Raw genomic sequence first — 9,088 nt, 5'->3', positions numbered from 1 at the left:
GTTCTGTGTCATCACAAACTAAAATCACTGACAACAATGGTTAAAAAAGAAACAGGTGAAAGGTTGGCTGATTGTGGTCTCTTCTGTGAGGCCTGCTGCCTTTTTCAGAGGGAAAGGAGTGAGATGTGCATTGGAGATGGCCGCAGGGGATTTTCTTTCTCAGTATCTGCGACACAATTGTCACTCCAACACATTCTCACACCGATCGCGAAAAATACAGACGCTTGGTTGTTGCCTTTGGCGTTGTTATTGACGCTAAAAGTCTCCTTTAGCGTCAGATCTAAACACGCTTTGTCTAAACGCGCTTTATCTAAATGCGCTTGGTTGGGACTATTGGCGTCACTTTTGATGCAGTTAGGTTTAGGAAAAGGTTGTGGGTGGGCTTACGTTTCCATGACACGTGGGACAAGAACAGGACGGTTGGGTTTAGGAAAAGAAGAAAGGACGGTTGGGTTTAGGAAAAAAAGACTGGGACAGTTGGGTTTAGGAAACGTGACACGTGTTGTTTGACTCATCCACCACCCCAACCAACCTCCCTATGTGGATTTCTGGGTTTTCATACTACTCGCTACCGTAGTCGCGCTTAGTGCTACGTCATCTTCAAGCACCGTGTAGCTGCTGCTCTCCCCGGTGCGTTCTACACGCAGGGCGCTTTTTGCGTCGTATCTGACGCCGACAGCCACTACCCAAACGACCGTATTTTACGAGTTCGGAGTGAGAACGGGTTGGTCACTCCCATTGCGTCAAAAAGTGACGCTTGGTCAGGTGCCTTTGGCCTTTGTTGTTGACGCAAAAAGTCTCCTTTAGCGTCATATTTAGAAGCGCTTGGTCAGGACTCTTAGCGTCACTATTTGATGTTCTCGGAACTCGCATCTAGCCCTTTGGTGTCATATTTAGACCCACTTGGTCGGGACTGGTTTAGGAAAAGATGGTGGGTGGGGTTACAAAATGTACATTTAAGAGACACGCGGGACAAGAACGGGGACAGGAACCCTGGTCTCCTGGGTGAAAGTCCTGTGTTGTTTGAACCATCCAACCTGCATTCCTCCTTATAAATTTTCGGTCTTTCATACTACTCGCTACCGTTGTCACTCTTCATACTAGAGTTTTGTGATCAATAGTAACATCTCGCTGTCATTATAATATTTTAAACTACATTTTTCTAAATCTTTCTAAATGTAAGTTTATTTTTTAAATGTTTTTATTAATTTTTCATTGCAATTACAATTGTCAATAAGCACCCAGCTGTAAAATGGCACAAAATCATGTGAAATCTTGGCCTTTCTGTGACAAAGACACTGGACTTCCTCAGTCAGCCATCAGTGATAGTTATTGTTGTGATAAAGAAATAAAAAGGGAAAAAAGGGTTCTTACAAAGTGCATTGAAATTCCACTATGATGCAGATTAAATCAGTTGTTTTAGAATATCAGCAAATATGACACAGGACAAAAACTGGAATGACATGGTAAAATGAATGTTTTTTTTCTGAAGCTCAAAGTCAGCCACAGCTCAATGAAGATTGGCTAATGAGCCAACCCACTGAAGCCCATTCTCCAGGCCTCCAGCAGCTCTGAAACACAGATCAAACACTCTCTCTCTCGCTGCAGTCTGGCCTCGCCATCATAAGCTGAAGAAAGCAAGGAGCACGGTTTAATCTGTGGTGGCACCGGTTCACTCGGCTGATAGCGCTACAAACAAGAAAGGGGGACTGACCCAGACTGAACTCTGCCAGGGCTCAGTGTGAGTGTTGGGTAAAAAACAATCAAATTAAAATACGCTGAAGTTTCTGCTGAGCGAATGTGGCCAGTGCTGCTCTACAGCAGCTTTAAAAGGGTAACTTTGTTTTTTTTTCAACCTGGACCTTATTTTCCTATGTTTTTCTGTGTGAGCGACTGATGGGAACAACAATCGTTGACATCGGTCCAGTATTAAACAAGATCGCTGCAGTCGGCAGCGGCGAAACAAGCTACAGATTAAATTGCTGGGCAATTGCGCACCTTCAATTTACATCCACTAAAAGTGCTGTTTTTGCACTGTTCGTGTGTCTGACAACATTATGGAAAGGATCAACACAGAGATAGCCATTTTTATTAAAGAGAAAGATCCTTTTTTTAACAAAAACATCTCTGAAATTGCTATCGCCAAACCCCACCAGACGTAGTCATTTTATCATTGTAAAATACACTTCATTCAAAGTCGACAGAAACTAAATAAAACGATCAAAAGGCGTCTTTCCAATATTCCAACAATCACCACTTGTTTGGTTGAAATAAACCCTTCATTCACCCATTTACATGTTAAAATATGCTAGCTCTATACACGCTAAAAGTATTGTTTTTTAAAATGGAGCGAACTCAGAGCTGTTTCTGGTGGAACAAAAATTATTTTACTCTTTAACCAAAAGGTTTACCACTGTAGGGATCCTTTCCATAATGTTGTCAGACACTTAGAATACTTATTTGAGCCTGTCAGTGGATGCAAACAGACAATGCACAAGTGCCCTATAGCAGTGGTTCTCAAACTTTTTTACACCACATACCACTTCAGAAAATGTTAGGCTTTCTAGGTACCACCATTATGGCCCATGTTAAAATAGTCCTACCCTTCTCAGCTCACAGTTCACGCAGGAGGCAAGTTTATTTATTTTTGACAGCCACTGCCACGCTGACCTTCCTCCGTCCCGCTCCAACTGAATCGAAATTTGAGGTCACTCGGGTCATATCTCCTTACTGTTTTGTGTCGTTTGCTACTAGCAGGTGCTATGGAGACTTCACCGCCGCTGCGCTATAGTTTCAACATGGCTGCTCGAAATATTCTCTTCCTAATAGACCTAGACATAGACATAGATTTGAAGTAGTGAAGAAAATTCTCACACACAGCAGGAGAGGCCTCAGTTACAGTCTGTGGTGCATTTAGAGCCGAGTTGATAACTTTAATCATGGTTATACAACAAGTAGATCCGACCAGACAATCTGATAGGTCAACTAGATATTTAGAACATGCTCTAATCAGCATGACAGCACACCCAGAGCCATTTGAGCACACCTGGCGCATCACTTAAAATATCACTCTGCCATTTCTGTATCAACATTATGGAGTTGTATTAACAAAAACTGTTTAAAAACATTTGTATTCAAGTAAGTAATGCAGGAACCACAGTGCAACACACAAAAGCTCTCCAACTAGTATATAAAGTGATTCACGCTCTGAAGTTAACTCACTGGAAATGTTTTGGGTCAGCAGTGCCGGTGACGGCGCTATCTAGAAAATAGCTGCTAAATGTGATTTCCGTGGACGTACAGGAGCTATATCTGCCGATGGAAAATGTATTTTCTTCAGCAGATATCTTGGTTACAACATGATTGAGCTAGCAAAGAAGTGTGGTGTTTATACTTGCGGTAGTTATTCAGTTTAGGAAATCCCACGATCTCTACAAAGCTAACGTTAGCTTAAGTAAGCAGCTGACGAACGTTTTACAGGGACAGGAAATCGTCTCTGTTGTTTGAAGTTCGTGAACGTTTAGTATCTAAATCTATTCATGGAAAAAAGATCTTTTTAAGCAGATATCTTGGTTCTATATCTAACAGGTTAGAGCTTGCAAAGCAGTTTGGTGTTTATATTTGCGGTAATTATTCAGTTTGTTAGCTTAAGTTGACTGGCTAACTACACAGGGAGGGACTAGAAATTGTCTCTGTTGCTTTTTGTTATTTTGAGAGCGATTTGCCCCACAATATGAATACAGTTTGATTATAACATTTATTTTGTTGGTAACCGTTGTTGTATAATCGCAATATTACAGTCAAGGGTTTAATTTAACGTCAAATTATTAGCACTTCTGTGATGCTTTTGAGACGAAGCGCCACGGTCCAAGCCACATTACTGTCGTGCCCATAATGGCGTTAAATCAAACCTTCTCGTGTAATATTGCTTAAATGTCCTCAGTTCATGAACGTGACTATGTAGCAGGCTGATATTTAAACAAAAATATTACATGTAAGGAAAAACTTCTTTTAAATTACTTTTAACTGATCATAGTGTAAGTAGTATTATTTGAAATGTTGTAGTATTTCTATAGTATAATGTTCTTAAATTAATTTATTTCATTTTTGACAAATATATCAGCGATTCCATCCGCATACCACTAGAGGGAACTTGTGTACCACCAGTGGTACTTGTACCACAGTTTGAGAACGAGTGCCCTATAGGGTTACATTGCAGCCAGAGAGTCTAGCTACTCCACACAGCATTCAGGGGATGGGAGGAAAATGTGCTCTGGTTTATTGGCATTTCTTTAAACCAATCACAATCGTCTTGGGCGGTGCTAAGCACCGGAGAAAAGCCACGGTGCCGCTGCAAAATAGGCTAGGAAGGAACTTGTTTTGGTGGAACATGTGTACGTTTAAAAGTTATTTTAGTCATGCAACAGAAAACTCAGATTGGACAGATAGTCTAGCTAGCTGTCTGGATTTACCCTGCAGAGATCTGAGGAGCAGTTAACCATAGTCCTCAGAAATCCACCGGAGTTTAAAATGCCAACATAAAGGAAGCCCAAGGCAATGGATATCCGGCCTAAATCATTTGTGCATTTTAAGGGATTGAATATTTTACTTTTTGTAAAAGGACGGTTTCTGGAACAACTGTTGGCATCTTGGTGACAATAGTGGCTTTGACTTACAGGACGCAAGAAGGAATGCAAAAAGGCCTGGAGTTAAATAACTCTTCATTTTTCATTCCTAAAAAAATGCAAACTGACAGTTCAGACTATTTTCTCTGGAATATAAAGCTTCATTAACGCCTGACAAAAAGCCCCAGGGCATGTTTTCATTTTAAAGCAAAGAGTCACTTTTCCTTCAGTGGTTCTTATTCGCACGTCGACTGTTTTTAACGCTCAGAGACTAAGGAAGGCCTCAAAAACTCTCTGGAAACCAATTTCACACATATGATTACTCATGTGCCATCAGAACGAAAACGAATCAGCGAAATGTGGAAACTGGGTGGATCAGGAGACAGCGTGAGATAAAACACAGTGGACAGCAGTTTTTTTTATGACATTTTGGGTAGATTAAATCTAGTGTTCCAGTTCCTGTATGGATCATTAAACCGTATGATCAGGTGACATCGTGACAGGTAGCATCACTTTCGACATATTTGTCTAGTCTTGTCTTACAGGTTTTTATCTCCAAAATGAAACATTTAAAAACTGTTGCACCCAGAAATATAAATTACATCACCATCATACAATATGTTGCGTCCATTGTTTGGCAATATTTCTAAATGTTTAGGGTGGATTTTTGTTGTTTGAGAAATTTGTAATGAAAGGAAATCTTTTCACACATTGCATTCACTTTGCTGTACATTCTCAAGTTATATTTTTCCTACAACCAGTTTGATTTTTGAATCAAACTTTTCATTCGTGTAGCTTTGTTGTCGTATGATACGGAAGAGGATTAGGGCCACATGTGAAAAAATGTATTGATAAAAAAAACTAAACTTTAAACTCAAAACTCAAGTACATTTTTCACATGCGGCCCTAATCCTCTTCTGTAGTATCAGGCTATTGAGACAGGAGGACATTTTTAAAAATACTTATTTGGAGTTTTTAAATTCTATGTTTCTCAGTTAACTGTTCAGTTCTACTGTCTGTAAATTTGATTTGCCAACATGAAGACTGAGATGCATCACAAAGACTTCAATGCCACACACATTGCTAAGAATACAATAATTAATGGTGGAAAAATACGGAATCAGTCGGTATCTGGTGTTAGGGCTAGGGTTAGGGTTTCTCTCTCTCTCTCTCTCTCTCTCTCTCTCTCTCTCTCTCTCTGACTGCAGTTCGTCGTCATAACCGACTCGAGTGGGCAAATGCTCACATTCGATGACGTCTGGCACTTTGGAGAGGTGTTCTCTTCACAGATGAACAGTAACACATTTTAAAGTGGCCTTTTATTTTGGCCAGCCTAAGGCACACCTGTGCAATAATCCTGCTGTCTAATCAGCATCTTGATATGCCACACCTGTCAGGTGGATGGATTATCTCGGCAAAGGAGAAGTGCTCACTAACACAGATTTAGACAGATTTGTCAACAATATTTCAGAGAAATAGACCTTCTGTGTACATAGAAAAAGTCTTAGATCTTTGAGTTCAGCTCATAAAAAATAGGGGCAAAAACGTGTTGCGTTTATAATTTTGGAAAAGAAATTCTCAGAATATTAAAGTCAGAATTCTGACTTTATTCTCAGAATTCTGACTTTTTAAAAAGAAAATTATAGTAATGTGATGTAATGTAGCTATGGCCTTGTGTCGTATATCAACAAAAAATGAGACACTATTACAAACTAGATATGGTTATGTTGAAAATGGCTTTCCTTCATATGTCTGTGTTATCTCCCCTGTCCATTCACCCTGTGAGTTGAAGAACAAATTTTTCACTGCAGATGAAAAGGGATTTAGTCCGGTGATGCTCGGCCTGTGGGAGCAGATGACTTCCTGTTTCTTTAAGGATGAGACACTGTCAAATTCTGATCAAAGTCTCATTTTTTTATCAACAGATGGCCTGAAACCAGCTTCTGAACCTTGGCAAATTTAAAAGACAGAAACTAGAGAAGGGAAACCTAATATGCCAGACCAAACCCAACATCAGCTTGTCCCACTTTTATCATTACTTTTCAGTTATAGAGATGTCACAGAGTTTTTTATAGAGCTAAAGCCTGCACTGTATTTGTCCTTAAAGATTTTTCATCAGTATCTATGATAATCTCAGACATGTTGCAGTTGTTTATGTCTATATTTAAAAGTAAGAGAGTATCTACAAGTGTACTGTTCAGTAAAACCGCCACCATGTCATTTCAACAAAAAACCAGCAGCTGAGCGGGAAAAACATTGGCATTAGTCTCATAAGCCCTATTCACACGGCACAAGTATTACCAGGGGACAGCATGTGATTTAGAAATTACCCTCCCAGTGTCTGTGTTATGTGCGGCGTATTTGCACGGGATAAGTGTATTTTACTCAAATGTACTGACATTATCCCCAAAATATGATGTCTGTCGAAACCTTTCATTTAGAATCGCCAACGCACACAATACGACCCCGAATCACAGAGATGCTGATTTGCACAGTACTAATAATATCACGCAACCTCTGTGTTTCAGTGTTGTAGTACTCAAGATCGGTCTTGGTCTCAAGACCACTTCTTCAAGGTCTCGGTCTCGTCTCGGAATCCACCACATTTTTACTCAGTTTCGTCTCAGATAAAGAGGACTCCGGATTTTATTTCAAGACCGGTCAAGACCACAACTGCAGGGATATCACTAAATTGCCTGTGCATTGTTAGCATTATAACTGTAATCCATCCATCCATCCATCCATCTTCATCCGCTTATCCGGTATGGGGTCGCGGGGGTAGCAGTTCCAGCAGGGGACCCCAAACTTCCCTTTCCCGAGCCACATTAACCAGCTCCGACTGGGGGATCCTGAGTCGTTTCCCAGGCCAGGTTGGAGATATAATCCCTCCACCTAGTCCTGGGTCTTCCTGTAATTACTGTAATTGGATGTAAAACTTCCTGCTTCAAATGCAACCAATAACTTGACTCATTTCTAATTTGAAATGTGTTACTGTTAACCCCCTCTCCCGCCCCCTTAATGATTTAGTGCGTAACTTTTTTATATTAACCAACGTCCGTTACATTCAAGCCATTGCCAAATGAATTGCTACAAAGCTAATTAAGACTATCAGCTCCACACAACTCTCTCTGTTTTTCTCAGTATGACTATGTTCAGAAGATTGTGTCGTCAGGCGACTTTCCCGTGCAGAAACTCGAGTGACGATAATTCACTTCAGTCCGCCTACAGGTGGTAGGCTGACCACCTGGTGACCTGGTACAAACAAAACAATCTAGAGCTCAACGCTCTAAAGACAGTGGAGATGGTTGAGAACCCAGCTCCACCTGCCCCCATCACCCTCTGTGGCTTTCCGCTTCCTGGGAACTACCATCTCCCAGGACCTCAAGTGGGAGCTGAACATCAGCTCCCTCGTGAAGAAAGCACAACAGAGGATGTACTTCCTGCGGCAGCTGAAGAAATTCAACCAGCCAAAGACAATGATGGTGCACTTCTACACAGCCATCATTGAGTCCATCCTCACATCCTCCATCACCATCTGGTACGCTGCTGCCACAGCCAAGGACAAGGGCAGACTGCAGCGTGTCATTCGGTAGCAGAGAAGGTGATTGGCTGCAATCTGCCGCTGCTCCAGGACCTTTACGCCACCAGGACTCTGAAGCGTGCTGGAAAGATTATGGCCGACCCCTCCCACCCCGGACACAAACTCTTTGAGACACTCCCCTCTGGCAGGAGGCTGAGGTCCATCAGGACCAAAACCTCACGTCACATGAACAGCTTTTTCCCCTCCGCCACTAGCCTTATTAACAAGGCCCGGAAACCACCCTGACACTCCACCTTCATGCCACTGTTCTCTCTCTGCTGTAATGCTCTTTGCTCTTTATTTTTTATTTATATCTTTATTTATTCTTTATTTTCAACTTAATACATACTGTGTAAATATACTTACACTTATATTGTTTGTACCTATACTTACATTGTTTAATATTCCATCTAAAGAATGTGTGACGTGCACCAACAACACCAAAACAAATTCCTTGTATGTGTTAAAAAACGTACTTGGCAATAAAACCTTTTCTGATTCTGATTCTGATTACCTCTTCTGAAGAGTCCATCATGTCTTTTTAATCCTCCGTGTCCTCCTTGGCTACTAGCAACTGCGTGGAGGAGGGCCGAGGGGGGTGCGCGATCACGGAAGCCTTGTATCGTCTGGACGTTTTGTTGTCATTACTTAGAATTCCTCATGGGGTCGACAGAAACTAGTCACTATAGCTTTAACAAGCACTCCCAAGAAAGTGAATGCGGGAGACAGGAGAAGAAGTTCTGGCTGTCTGGCACTGGTCTCAGTCTTGGTCTTGACTCGGCCTCAACCCCTCAAAGTCTTGATATTGTCTCTGTCTCGATTAGGCCTGCACGATAAATCGTTAAATCACGATCTCGAGTCACCCCTGTTCACGATTTAACTT

Source organism: Sander vitreus, chromosome 13 (genome assembly GCF_031162955.1).
Source record: "Sander vitreus isolate 19-12246 chromosome 13, sanVit1, whole genome shotgun sequence".
In the NCBI taxonomy this organism is placed as follows: Eukaryota; Metazoa; Chordata; class Actinopteri; order Perciformes; family Percidae; genus Sander; species Sander vitreus.
The sequence above is the reverse complement of the archived record's forward strand: the minus strand, read 5'-3'. Positions refer to the sequence as shown.